Source organism: Bidens hawaiensis, unplaced genomic scaffold, assembly GCF_021521415.1.
Source record: "Bidens hawaiensis isolate Kalapana, Puna unplaced genomic scaffold, B.hawaiensis_p1.1 tig00053341_1, whole genome shotgun sequence".
NCBI lineage: Eukaryota > Viridiplantae > Streptophyta > Magnoliopsida > Asterales > Asteraceae > Bidens > Bidens hawaiensis.
The window spans coordinates 63,545-78,279 of record NW_027499615.1 but is presented as its reverse complement, the minus strand read 5'-3'; the positions used below and the strand labels follow the sequence as shown (position 1 = coordinate 78,279).

General features: G+C 36.7%; 1 pseudogene across 1 annotated transcript; it reads right to left on the bottom strand.

Moving 5' to 3' along the window:
* Positions 1-11,773: 11,773 nt before the first annotated feature.
* On the bottom strand, positions 11,774-13,879 carry LOC143600091 (type III polyketide synthase A-like; annotated as a pseudogene). Its single transcript, XR_013147414.1, has 2 exons — positions 13,492-13,879; positions 11,774-12,931 (listed from the first exon to the last, which is right to left on the bottom strand). The product of XR_013147414.1 is annotated as a type III polyketide synthase A-like (transcript).
* Between the last annotated feature and the right edge of the window lie 856 nt (positions 13,880-14,735).

Below are 14,735 nucleotides of genomic sequence, written 5' to 3'. Positions count from 1 at the left end.
GGATTTCTTTTGCATTCAGAAAGGAATTCATCAGGAATTCAGTGCACCATATGTTCCTCAACAAATGGTGTATCTGAAAGAAAGAATCGTATGCTGATTGAAGCTGCAAGAACGATGCTCGCTGATTCAAAGCTACCTGTTCAATTCTGGAACGAAGCTATGAATACCGCATGCTACACACTGAATCGCGTACTAACTGTAAAGAAGCTCAAGAAGACGAGTTACGAGCTTCTGAATAATCGTAAGCCGAACTAAAAGTATTTGGAGCCATTCGGGTGTCCGTGTACTGTTTTGAAGAAAGATGCTGGAAATTCGATGAGAAAGATTTTGATGGTTATTTCTTGGGATACAACTCTCCTAAGAAGCGGATATTCAATATTTCTTCAGGTTGTGTGGAAGAATGGTATCACGTTGATTGCCAAAGTTATTCTACTTCGCCAACTGGTACTGGTCCCGACTGGATGTTTGATTACGATGGTTTATTTAATTCGTTTACTTTAATGGTTGAAGAAGTCCCTGAAGATCTCATTAGATATTATTTGGAGGAACAATGTCTTCCGAATCCAAGGTGTTCTTCAGTTAATGTAAATGACTCTCCTAATGTATCAGAAACGTCGAACAAAGTTTCTGAATCTTCCGGTGATGCTGAGTTTGTGGATTCATCGTCTGCTATGTTAGATGAAGCTCTAGAGACAACTGAGCCAATTCTAATTAGTGATGATTCACCGACTGTCTCTTTCGATTCAGCGGCGGAAAATATTACCAATTTGGGTAATAATGTATCTGTCCCTGCCAATCCTTCCTTAAGGATTCATTCGAGTCATCCGCAAGAACAGATAATTGGTGATGTGAATGATGGGGTTCGCACAAGACACCAACTAGCTAATGTATGTGATGATCAAGTTGATTGTAATGTATCTCCTTCCGAGGATTCGATAGTTTGTGCTTATGCGGATTTGCACTCTTCGGGTATCCTTAGTATCACACAATACACCTGCTTCCTGTCACAGATAGAACCGACTAGTGTCGCAATGGCACTCAAGGAACCATCTTGGGTTGAAGCTATGCAGGAGGAGTTGCAACAGTTTATACGACTGGGTGTATGGGACTTAATTGATAAACCCGATCGCGTAAAGAAGGCGATTCCAACTAAATGGGTCTTTAAGTGCAAAAAGGACGACCGCGGGGTAATTGTGAGAAACAAGGCACGATTGGTCGTACTTGGATATAATCAACAAGAAAGCATAGATTATACTGAAGTATATGCTCCGGTGGCACGACTAGAGGCTATACGTATCTTTCTTGCCTATGCAGCCTATAAGAATTATAAGGTTTATCAAATGGATGTGAAATCGGCGTTCTTAAACGGAGCTATTCATGAAGAAGTATACGTGAAGTAGCCTCCCGATTTCGAGGATCCAGATTTTTCCGAGCGTGTTTATCGGTTAAACAAGGCTCTTTATGGTTTACATCAGGCCCCGAGAGCCTGGTACAGCACATTGGCTGACCATTTGGTAGAGAGTGGATTTACAAGAGGGATTGTGGATTGTACATTATTTTATAAGAACGTGGGTGATGATTTGCTCCTCGTCCAAATCTATGTGGACGACATAATCTTTGGTTCGACGAACGACAGCTTGTGTAAAGATTTTGAAAAGACGATGCAAACCAAATTCGAGATGAGCTCGATGGGAGAGATGAACTTTTTCTTAGGATTGCAAGTTCACCAGTCTGATTCCGGGATTTTTATCCATCAGACAAAATATGTGAACGATGTCTTGAGCCGATTCGAGATATCTGACGGCAAAATTCCTTCGACACCCCTTCCCGTGGGTCACAATTTATCACCGGATGAATTGGAGGATATCGTTGATCCAACCCTATATCGTGCTATGATTGGTTCTCTCATGTATTTGACTGCATCGCGACCTGATATTATGTTTGTTGTTTGTTTGTGTGCTAGGTACCAATCGATTCCCCGAGTGACTCACCTGGCGGCAGTAAAGCGCATCTTCCATTATCTGAGGGGAAATCCAGACATTGGGTTATGGTATCCCAAAGACGATAAGTTCGATCTCACCGCTTTACTGATTCGGACTATGGAGGATGCAAAATCAACTTCAAGTCTACATTAGCGGAATGTTAATTTTTAGGAAATCGGCTTGTTTCCTGGCAGTGTAAGAAGCAGACAACAGTCTCAACTTCAACAGCCGAAGCGGAGTATGTGGCGGCCTCGAGTTGCTGCTCACAGGTTCTCTGGATCCAGCAACACTTGCGGGATTATGGTTTGAAGTTTCTTAATACTCCCATTTTAATTCTGCTGCAATTTCAATCGCCAAAAATCCGGTTCACCATTCGAAAACCAAACATATTGAAATCCGTTATCACTTCATACGTGATTGTTTTGAAAACAAATTAATATCAATTGATAAAATTCACATGGATTTTCAAAAGACTGATCTTTATACCAAAGCATTTGACAAAACACGTTTTCAATATCTGCTGGGTATAAATGGTTTAAAAACTTTACAAGATATTCAAAAGCTTGGTTAAATCATTTTCTTTCTTGTTATGTTTTGATTTTTGTTGTTTTTAGGGGGAGAAAAATATAAAATCCAAAAATATTGTGTTTTCAGTTTGTACAGAGAAATTTGAAAAACTCCAAAAACATTCAAATAGTGAAAAATTTCAAAAACATTGAAAAATGCTCCTCAAAATGAGTTTTGAAGTAAAAAGGGAAAATGATAGTACATTAACGGGGTTGATCTAGTACATGGATAAACTAGATTAAAAATTACCATAAGGCCAACAATATGATATTCAAAGATAGGCTTGACAGACTATATAAGAACTGATAAGATATAAAGATAATGAATGCCGAACATAGTGGAATTACTTCTTGAAAGATTGATACTATATCTGATTTAAAGAAAAGTCAAAAGTCAAAATGATTACTGTGTGTGCATGCTTTCATTTTTGAAGAAAATTCTGCTTTGTTTTTATTTTATTTTGCAAAGAAATTCAACTTTATTTTTTCTTTATTTTTATTCAAATATTGGATCCTCTCCTGCGCGATAAGATTATCCGACCTGAGGGTTAATATTTGAGTATTCTGCTTTATTTTCTTGGTGTTTCGTATGAAATCTTGGAATTTTTCCGCGCGATAATACGGGATTATCCGAATTGAGGGTTAAGATTTTATGCAACTTCAACTTATTTTTATCTTTTTATTTTGTTGAAATGGAACCTTATCTGCGCGTAATCACACCGAACTTGAGGGAAAATTTTAACTTTCTGCTTTATTTTCTTGTTATTATTTTTGCATGAGTCACAGTTAATCAAAATTTGAAAAATCAAAGAAAAACGTACATGTGAAATTCACTGTATAAGAGATAGAAATGTTATATCTGATTGATGGGGTTCACATATGGTTTTGTGCCTAATTGAACCAAATTAAAGCATATCGTAAAGTTTCCGACAAGTCTGTGGAAAGTTTAAGAGGACAATTATATCTGCAATCATCGTTGGGTTACGTGTATAATAATCATCGAAATTGAAGTGTTACTTAGTGATATTTTCGTCAATATGATTCCCTGCTCAACTCACAAAATATGTACTGCTTTAATAGTCTAGTCGTTTAGTGTTTTTCGTTATTTGTTCATTGAATATGTTTTTTGAAAATCCAAAAAGATTTTTCTTGCCTTTTCAATTCTGCTTTAGTTTCAATTTACCAAGCTAGCGAATAATTCAAAAAGAAAAAGGAAAAGAATTGATCCCCAAAAAGTTTTAAGTTAATCGTGCTTAATGTATTTACAACTGGTATCAGTTGTGTTTTTAACGTAAAATCCATTTTTAATTTAAACTTTACCGATCAATGGTGATCGGGTATTTTTAATGTATAAAATCAAACCTTAATGGGATTGTTTAATTATTTAATTATTTTTGAAACCCTAATTGGTTTTAATATTATTTAATTTCCTTAAGAGATTTGTATCTCTTTCGCTAAGGAAAACTTGGTGCTTCGTTAAATGGTTTAACGAATGTAAATCCATTCGTTATTTAATCATAACGAATGAGTTTCTTATTCGTTATAAATACATTCGCTTCCGTTGTGCATAACGAATGGAAGACATTCGTGTAACCATTAACGAATAGAATGAATTTAATTTATCATTCGTTAATATATTAACGAATGACCATCTCATTCGTTAGAAACATTAACGAATAGCGTATAATCGTTAAAGTTTAACGAATGAGAGACCCTTTCGTTTAAAATTTTAACGAATCTGGATTATAATTTAACGAATGAGGCCATTCGTTAGTTCAAATTTTGAACGAATGACCTCGAGTTGTGTGAAATTATTGGGTTTATAATCCCAATGACAGACGAATGACCTTTCATTCGCCATTTCCTATTTCACCATCACCCTAACCAAACTCTTGCAAATTTTTCTTGAGATCTAATCTGTGTTCATTAGACCAATTGAATCTCATCAGTGATTTCCACAGGTACTGGTGAGTTCATACATATGATTTATGTAGATTTTCATTGGAAATTTAAGTGTTTATGGATTTGCATGTTAACCGAACAGTTAGCATCGATTATAGTCCATAATTGAATCGATTATCGAAGCAAATGATATACATTAATGTAGTAAAACGATTATCGATCTTCTTGGTTAGGAAAGATTGTTTAATTTCATCAGTTATTTACTGATTGCAACGATGATGTTCGTCATTGTTGACTCTCCTTTGTCAAAATCAAGTTAATTTTGACCTTTGATAAGTCAATTGGTGATTCGTTACTTATATAACGAATGACTTATCAGATTCGTTAAATTTATTTAACGAATGATTATTTAAGTTGGTAACGAATGAGGTATAACGAATCAGGTTGATTCGTTAGATAGTTAAAACTCATTCGTATAACATTTGTTAACGAATATGTTTCATTCGTTACAGGTAACGAATGGAAACAATTAATATTAACGAATATGTTTCATTCGTTAAAGGTAACGATGGAAACAATTAATATTAACGAATATGTTTCATTCGTTAAAGGCAATGAATGTAAATATAATGTATAACGAATGTCTCATTCGTTTAGTTCTTTTAACGAATGAGATGCCCATTAGTTAATCAGTATTGAATATTGTATTAATGTTTGTTATTTTTCACAAACATGGCCGACGAAAATGTTCAAAATCCTGCTCTAGAGCAAAATCCGATGGTTAACCTTGCTGAAGCTGAACCTGCACATGTACCAGTTGTCTTGTCTTGGAGTGAAAGTCATAACATCTGTGCATATCTCGAGCCTCAATTTGAAGATACACCGATTTTTGGCGGGATGATCAGTTTCTTGATTCGATCAAGAATTTACAAGGCCATATCCACTCGCACTGTGGTATATCAGAAGATTATACGGGCATTCTGGAATACAGCTCGATTAAATGAAGTAGAGAATCAGATCGAGGCTGTTATTCAAGACAAGCAAGTGGTGATCGATGTTAATGTTATTCGAGATTCGTTGGGCTTTATTGGTTCAATCAACGATCCATGTGAGTTCAATAAAGATTTGATCAGAGGGTTATTCAATCGTGTAAAGTATATTGGTGATCTGGGAAGGTCCATGTACAACAAGGCTAACTTATGCGAACAATACAAGTACTTGTTACATGTATTGATACACTGTCTTGGTGGACGAAGAGGTGGCTTTGATGAGTTTCGAGCTATGTTGCAATCTGCTTTTGTTGCCTTGGTGTTGAATAAACCATTTAACTTCTCTGAAATGGTTTATTATCACTTGAAGGAGAACTTGACGAGCCGCCATAAGTTTTTAATGTATCAAAGATTCCTCCAGATGATAATCAATGATCTTCAACCTGAGCTGATTAAAGATCAAAATGATGTGATGAAATTAAAGCATATGGATGAGGAGACTATGAAACGTTTGAGATCGTATCGAGGTCAGAGTCTTGCAGATAGACCAAGGTTCAAGCGTTTGATTGGTCACTTGGTGAATATTGATTATATTGCACCACCTAATGATTGTTGGATTCATGATGACTCCGATTCTGAACGTGAAGGTGGTGGTGGTGGGAATGGTGGTGATGGTGGTCCTGGACCACAAGCCGAGTTAAGTTATGAACAGAAGCGTAAGCATAAAGGAAAAAGAACCGATGATGGAAAATGGGGAGAAACCCAAGAAACAACGAGTTAGAAGGGGTTCGGGTATAGAGATACCGAGTCAACCATTTGTACCATCTACTGTTGTTTCTGCTTCAGTTATTCCTGCTACTACTTCTCAAGTTGAACAGAGAATTCCACAATCTCCTACTCCTACTCCTATTACAGATTTTCCTCGTTCTCCAACACCTGTGCAAATGCCTACTTCTCCAATGCCTCCAACTCTGACTTTGGCTACTACTGTGAGGCCTGATCCTCATTTTGGAGACATATTACATACTGTATTGGCACGGATGCCTACACCACAGCCAACTACTCCTATTACTCTTGTTACTCCGACTATGTTGCCAAGACCTGAGCATTCCTTTATGTCATTCAGTCGTCCTCAGGGTCCTATGCAACCGGTGCATCCGAATTTCTATCTTATGGCTCCCCAAGCTCAATGGTTTCACATGATGAATCTGTTGCATTTACAACATACTCAAATGCAAGCAGATAGAGCTGCTCATGAGTTAGCACAAAGGAATTTGTTGCGGCATATCCAGTTTACGCAACTTGAAAACAGGGAACTTCGAGCCCTGATTGCTGCTCAGGGGGAGAGATTGGATAAACAGGATGAGATCATTCTTCAGTTGACTTGTAAAGAAGATGAATTGAAGAAATTAAAGAATGATGAAGATGATCAAGATGGTGCAGGGGGTGGGGTAGATCAGCAACCGGGCGGGAGTTCCACACCGTCGGCGGGTAATAAGACTGATGCGAGTGTTGGTGGTGGGTCTGAAGCTAGTAATCTACAGATTGTTCCATACAAAGATTACACAAGAGCCAAGCCAATAGATGTTATACCGGCTAACATGCTTCTGTTTGTAGGCATGGATGGGATTGTGTACAGTATGGTGAATGCATATGAGATCGAAGAAGGTGAATTTGTTGATCATTCATTAACCAAAGAACAAATTGCCTTGCTTCTGGATCTAAATGAGGAAGAGGTAGATGTGTTGGGAAAGAGTGTGGATGTGGATATTGAGATTGAGGAAAGTATGAATACAGGTATTCCTCATGGGAATGTACCTGATTTTGAAGAAGTAGAAGTTGAAGACGTTACTGCTGAGGAGTACCCTGAGTTCTATACCGACAACAATACCAACGACTCAGGTATTCCATTTTTCACTACTGAGCACTTTGACGTAGCAGAACGTCGTTTACAGGAAGAGAAAGATAAATTTAAAGCTGCTGAACAAGTCATACTGATAAGAAGCGTAAACATGCTTTGGATGGTATGTTTGAACATAATGTTGCAAAGATGAACAAGATGATCGAGACTTTTCGTTATCACGAACGAGAAGAAGTCAAAGTTGAAAAGGCTCGAGCATCAGCATACCAAATGAAGAAGTACAAGCCAGCTAAAGATGTGAGAGGTGATTTGGTGGCATGGCAGTATGATTCAGATCTTAAGGTATATATTGTGAAGTGGGAGCATGGTATTTATTATTTCAAACGCCCACACGATATCTTATCTATGCCCAGATGGGATGTGAGAACACTAGCTAATCGACCATTTGTGAATCGTGGAGACGATAAGTGAGCTAGTTGGTTCTATAAGCAGTTATTACATGAAACCCGTTTTGGTTTCAAGTTCTTCAAGCCACAGGTGCCTACTCATAAGTACATTGATGAGATTGATACTCGCACAGGCTGGAGGAAGTTAATATTACAGGTAAAGCCGCCTAAAACAATGAAGAGGGTTCCAATGAAGACATTTCCTCAGAGTCTGTTCACCTTATTTAATTATTGGTACTACGACAATCATACAGGTGAAGCGGTTATTGTATATAGTCACGGTTCCAACACGAAGACAATACGTGTGATTGACTCAATGTGGCTAGTTAACTTATCTGAGTCTGACAACGATGCTTTATTTACTAGTCAGATTAGATTTGCTAACGTAAGAGACTACGAGCTTGCTATGCAGTTTTATAAGGTTGTTAGAGTCTGTTATGCATACAAGATTCACGGTTGCGTTGACTGGAAGACCAAGATATTCCAGAGATAAGAGATAAAGAGCTCGAGACGAGGGGGAGTTTATTAATACATGTTTAGTACGTCTCGATCTTTATCTGGGTTATTAATGTAATAGATTAATGTATAGGGGTTATAATGTAAATATGGCAAAAAGGCCATTCGCTCTATTGTAAGTTACATTCGTTACCCTGTAACGAATGTAACACATTCGTCTAATTGTAAGCTCATTCGTTAACCCTGTTTAACGAATGAGATAACGTATGAGGGCCATTCGCTATCACTTAAAGTATTCACGAATAAATATGTTTATTCGTTAAAGTATTTGTAACGAATGACCTATTCGTTAAGTTAAGTTTAACGAATAGGGTCATCTTCCTATATATACACCTGTAATCTATTTATCTATAATAGTTATGATTTATCCTTGATTCTCTCTCGTTACTCTATCCATTTGTCCTCTCAAAACACACAGTACACACTAAAGTAATATCAACCTAATCGTATGGATAATCAACGAGATCATCGATGTAATCGTAAGGTCTAGATCCGTTACGTGCTCTATCAGATTAAAACCCGTTAAAGGGCATAATAGTCAACAAGTTTGACTACTCGTTTTCTCATGTTTCTGGTCAGAACTGACGTTCGGTCCAGAAGACTTTTATTTTCGTAACGAGATTTTAAGGCTACTAACCAAAACCCGACTTCTAACTCGCTGTTCGAATTCTGGTAAGTACTAGCTCGCTTAAACGTTTAATCTATCATGACCAGAGTTCTAGACATTCGTTTGGAACGATTCCAGCGGAAACGAGTTCAGTTTTACTCATATTTTCTTATCTCAATGTTTCAGGTTCAGTTGGTTTATTTCATTCGACGCATTAGAAGACGATCCATTTAATTCTAAACTCGTTTATCTTTATTATTATTCACTTGCCTTCGATTTAAGGTGAGTTTGATCATTTCCCTTATTTTACTATTTTCAAACGTTTTGGGGACATATTCATATTTTCCATCACATACACACACACACACAAACTCGCAAACATAATTATTGTGCGTATATCAATTAACTGCTATTTGCTATTTGCTTATGTGTTTACATTCTATTATGTTTCAGAGAGGTCCATTAGAAGTCTAGCATGTCGGTATGATTATACTCTGTCTTAGTAACCTGAGCCCGATTCGCTTTGTGATGGTAAACCGACAATCACAGTCAGTCATTGTAGCCAATGCCCATTTAGCAAAGCAATGGTTAAATGGCACACTATTATGTCTATGGCTTGTTTGCGGTTTGATTGATTATTACACACATATGTTTGTTTGCGCATTTAACATTTATTACCTATTAGATATATATACTATTATTATTTGTGAAAATTGGTGATCATCTCACTCAACATGTGTTGTTGACAAACTCTATTCCATTTTCTACGCATATGCAGGTTATCGTGTGACTTGAAGCTTGACGTGAAAGACATCTAGAAAAGACCATATGGAACTTAATGAAGACTATCTTATTTAAATCTTGATTGGATTATTTGTTTTAAATTATTTGTTTGTGTTATGAATGTATGTGCACTTTGTATGAAATAATTAATTTAATAGATATTGTCACATTTTTATTTATGATAGTATCTTCGAGCTGTGAACAATCGGCTCACGCCCCGGCATTTCCGTCTTAGGTTGGGGGTGTGACATTTAAAGCATAGGTTTTCTCTAATTAATGCATCATTATGAGTTCTATAGTTTTCTACCTTATCGATGCAAGCTTGAGAGAAAAGATGTTTGTGTTCGGGAGTGTCAGAGTTGCTTGACTGCTTCCACCTATAGCACAACCAGGAATGATAGGACTTGCTTGTCTGCTTCCACATGCAGCACTTATCCCAGCTTTATTTTCTTTGGATTGAACAAAATATTGATCTGCCTTAACTCCATTGACTAGATGAACTGTAGGATAAGATTGGCTCAGAAAAGCTAAACTAGCACCAGAACTTGTAGATATACCATCATGATTCAAAGAAGTGACATGATTGTTCATTCGGAGCTTGTCATCCATTTCAAAAGACTTGATGGTAGAAGTCAACTCAGAGAGTGTTGTAGTATTCAGGTTTGTGGTTCTCTTGATGGTAGTCACATTGCTGTTCCGTGTGTAAGGCAATAAATTCAACAATTTGTTGATCTCAGACAAATCATTGATGATACCGGCACTTCTCATTTTAGTGATGAGTGACTCAAATCTGTTGATGAGAGAGAGAAACGATTCGCCTTGAATATGATTAAACATTTTGAATTCTTCTTTTAACATTTTAATAATTTTTTTTTGAGAAAGCGAAAAAAATTTGCGTTTTTTTTTGCTACAGTACTCGACTCGATTTGCTACATCAACTTTTATTTTAGTTTTATTTTAATTTTGTTTCTTTTAAAAAGATAACACCTAAACTACTAATAAAGTCCAAAAGACTTTAGTCTAAAACCACTAAATCGTCATAAATCTGAGTTTTTCAATCAAATCTGAACTGGACATAAAAACTCAAAAACACCAAAACATAGATTTGATGATTTTCGTGTAGATCTAAGGTATAGGGTACTCCAAAAGTAGTTAATAACACGAAAAAAAACCTTAAATCCAACAAAAACTTAGATCAAAATCCGAAAAGTATAATCCGAAAACCATAAAAACTTGAGCCGAAAGCTCTTATACTAATTGTATGTCCTAAATAATGGATCTCACAACTTTACTCGAATCAATCTGTGCTGTTAGTTAGCGGAAATCACTAACATTTGGATCTCGGATCTTAGTTTTGCAAACACAAAAGAGAGAAAAAGGTGAAGTTTTGTAGGAAGTTGTACGGAGAATTGTGGGAAAATGACCCTTTTATAGGGTCCCTATTTCTCCAAGGTTTTCATTTCACGGGCCCAAGTAGGATTACCCAATGAGCTTTTATCGTACAAAATAAACATACTGAGTATATAATAAGCCGACTATAAGCAAGCTGAAAGACATACACAATCTTAACAATAATATAGAATATTAGCCATACACAAACCTCCACAAACCCCTAAAAATTTTATACATATATAACAAAGGAACGACCACAACACGGGCTCGTTTCTCCCCTCCGTTTTTCACATGTCACATCCACAAACCGACAAATATAACGTTGTGGATGCTCTAATACACATTATATACTTTAAGTTTGGACCCCAGTTTTTAAGGCCTCTAATTCTCCACAGATATTATTAACTTTTTATAAAATAATTTGCTAATTTCTACATTATATTATTATTATTTATATAACTTGACATACACATACATTTTTTTTAACTTCATTTTAGTTTATCGTTGCCGGTTTTAACTAGAATAGAGATCAATGATTGTTGGTAGCTAGAAGTTTCGTTACCCTTTTTATCATAGTAAATTATTGTTGCAATAATCAGTTTTCTAGTGTTGATGTTGCGTGACACATGACTCATGTAAAATTGTACCTGTAAATCTCAATAGTTTATTCGTCAGCATAGCCCGATTAGTGGACAACATGGAAACACACGACTTGCTACATCCGAAAACACATAAAAGTTAAAGCTTATGAAAATAATAGTTGAACATAATCTTCTTGCAATAACTAGAAATGAAGGCTGCAATGTTCATGATTAACATGAAACATGCATTCTAAGGGTGACATACTTATATTTTCTTACTTAGTGTTATATAAATATTAATACTTGAATTGTTAACTTGTGTTCACTTAATTGAGACTACGTAAAAGAATGCCTTCAAAAGTGATCCCCGGGCCAAAAGCCAAAGCAAGTCCCCACTCTTCAGCATTCTCTTTATTCATCAACTCATCCCTCATATACTCCATCACATAAAATATAGTGTTACTACTCACATTCCCAAAATCCATCAAAGCCCTCCTGCTACAATCCAACTTCTCCCCTCTTAACTTCAATGTACTTTCCAACCGGTTCAATATCGCCGGACCACCTGGGTGCACCGCCCAAAACAACTCATTAAAGTCCTCCAAACCACCACCACCTTTCTCCATCAACTTCTTGCAAAACCCTTCAATGTTATCATCAATCTTTTGAGGCAAGTCGCGTCCAAGTTTAAAGTTTATCCCCTCTTCGGTCAACCGTCCATCAATCACATTATGAGTCCCCGGAAGGAACTGCTGCATCGCGTAGCTCAGTTCTAGAAACGGGGACTCAACATTGGAGATGGGGTCTGCACCAATAATAGCTGCTGCAGCTCCATCTCCAAAAAGAGCTGCCCCGACCAAGTCATATGGTCGGGACTTGTTTGGTGGCCGAAACCCTAAAATGGTGGTTTCGGAAGTGGTCAATAATACTCGGCTTCCAGGGTTGTTTTCCGCGATATCTTTAGCGATTCGAAGGCCTGTAACACCTCCGTAGCATCCTAAAAAGTATAGCATTACGCGATTAACATCATTTCGCAGCCCTAGCTCGCTAGCAAGATAGAGATCACCTCCTGGAAGACGGATTTCGCTTGAGGAAACATAGACTATGTGAGTGATGTCCTCAACAGGTCTCCCCCATTGTTTGAAACATGCTAAACTAGCTTCTTTCGCCATCTCGGTTACAGCTTGGTTTGCTATGCTGAGCCTTTGAGAAATAGTTGCTGTGCCTTCTGTTGCTAGTTCTGGATATTTGTCAAGGATTTCCTTTGACATTACTGTGTATCTGGTTTTCACAGTAGTTGTTTTGCCTATCATTTCAAAACCAACAAAAGGATTAAGAAAATTTACAAAAATAAATTCTCACTAGTTCACAAATACGTATTTGCTACGAAATTTTGCTAGATTCCTAAGGGAATTGGTAGCAAAAATCGTAGCAAAACTTGTAGGTAACACCCATAGTCAAATTATTTGTTGAACTCTATAGCAAAAAAGTATTTAGATAAAAATCCGTAGCAAAACGTCTAGCTAAAATAGTGACAACCCCCCCCCCCCCCTTCAGTTAAAACCGTCAAAATATGATTTGATAGATTAAGGATGATATTTGTAGCTACGGATCAAATCTGTAGCAAAATAGGTGTTTGCTACCGATATGACGAAACCAAATACCTATATATATATATATATATATTGTTTTATAAAAATAAAAATCTTACTAAATGACATTTGACTTAATTTTCCTACATTCACTACTAGAAGAAAGTAGTCTGATACGACGAACTTTTCCCGACGACATATCCCTATTTGTGAATTTATCGCCGGCATACCTTTTAGCAACGACATGTCGTCACAATAAAATAAAGTTGCTTACACAAGCGTTCGAGTTTCTCTTTCATGCAAAGTCGGCACAATTTGTGTCACGGAAATAGCCTTCAACCAAGCAATCCTGTGGAACGAGTTGGCTCGGAAAGGCCTTGCTGATTGCTAGCACGGTGGCTTTTCCTGGGGTGGGAAGACGCCTAGTTGCCGATGAGTCAGACACACCGTTGCCATTAATCTTTGACATGGTTACTTTTGGGAGGAATTGAAAGTTTGGTGGAGATAAGTTGATTAAGTTGGATGTATATATAAGGAAAGAGTTAGATGGTTCTTGGAGGAAGTTTGGTTTGGAGAAAAAGTGAAACAACATGAATAGGCTATAAAATTGCTTAGGAAATACTTCTTGGATTGTTTGGGTTCATAATTTGTGTGTTGGAAGTGTGAAGAGAGAAGTAATTCAAGAATCATTTATTATGTCAAATATGTATTTTCTTTAAGTGGGAAACCTGATTTCAACTAACCATTTTAACCTTGTAGTGGAGGCTCTTATGAGTTAAATCCAAAGATTTTGAATGATTTTATGTCTGACTTGAACAAAGATAGTTCTTCTTAATTGACAACTCTAACAAGCAAGCCCAATTTCTTTTATTAAAGATAAAGAAAAAGAAAGTAGCCCATTTATATCATCTGTTTGCTCCTTTTCAAGCCGTTTTCTAAGTCCATATAGATGTCCAACTGGCCATTTTGAAGAGCATGTAAACCTTTCTTCAATATATAGATTTCTCTTTCCGTTTTTCTGAACTACCTATGACGGGATTTCAGCCGCATTGTCCGCAGGGAGCGTGGCCCAAAACCATGGTCTATCACACCACTAGAAAACAAATTTTGATCAAACAAAAGTTTGTCAGAAGAAGCGATAGACTAAGGAAAAAGAAAAATTATGTTTTAAGGTTTGTCAGATAATATATACTGTTGATTACTGATGGACAACAAAATTAAGATAAAGGTGACTGTAACAACGATGGCCAATTTGCGAATTAGCTTTTATATAAGATTTCATTCTAGACATTTTAGGTAGTCTTGGGGTGAGGAAAATTGGAGACGAACTGTTTCTCATTGTTCCTTTCTCCAACGGTGACGCATGCCATAAATGCTTGTTCTATATACTCATGTACTTCTATGATTTTCACATTCATTGTTCTTGATCTCTCTTTGATGGCAATTTTTGCTGATATGAACTAATGCTTGTTAGAATTGGTGGCCTTCGAACTAAATTGTACCAAATGAGACAATGAG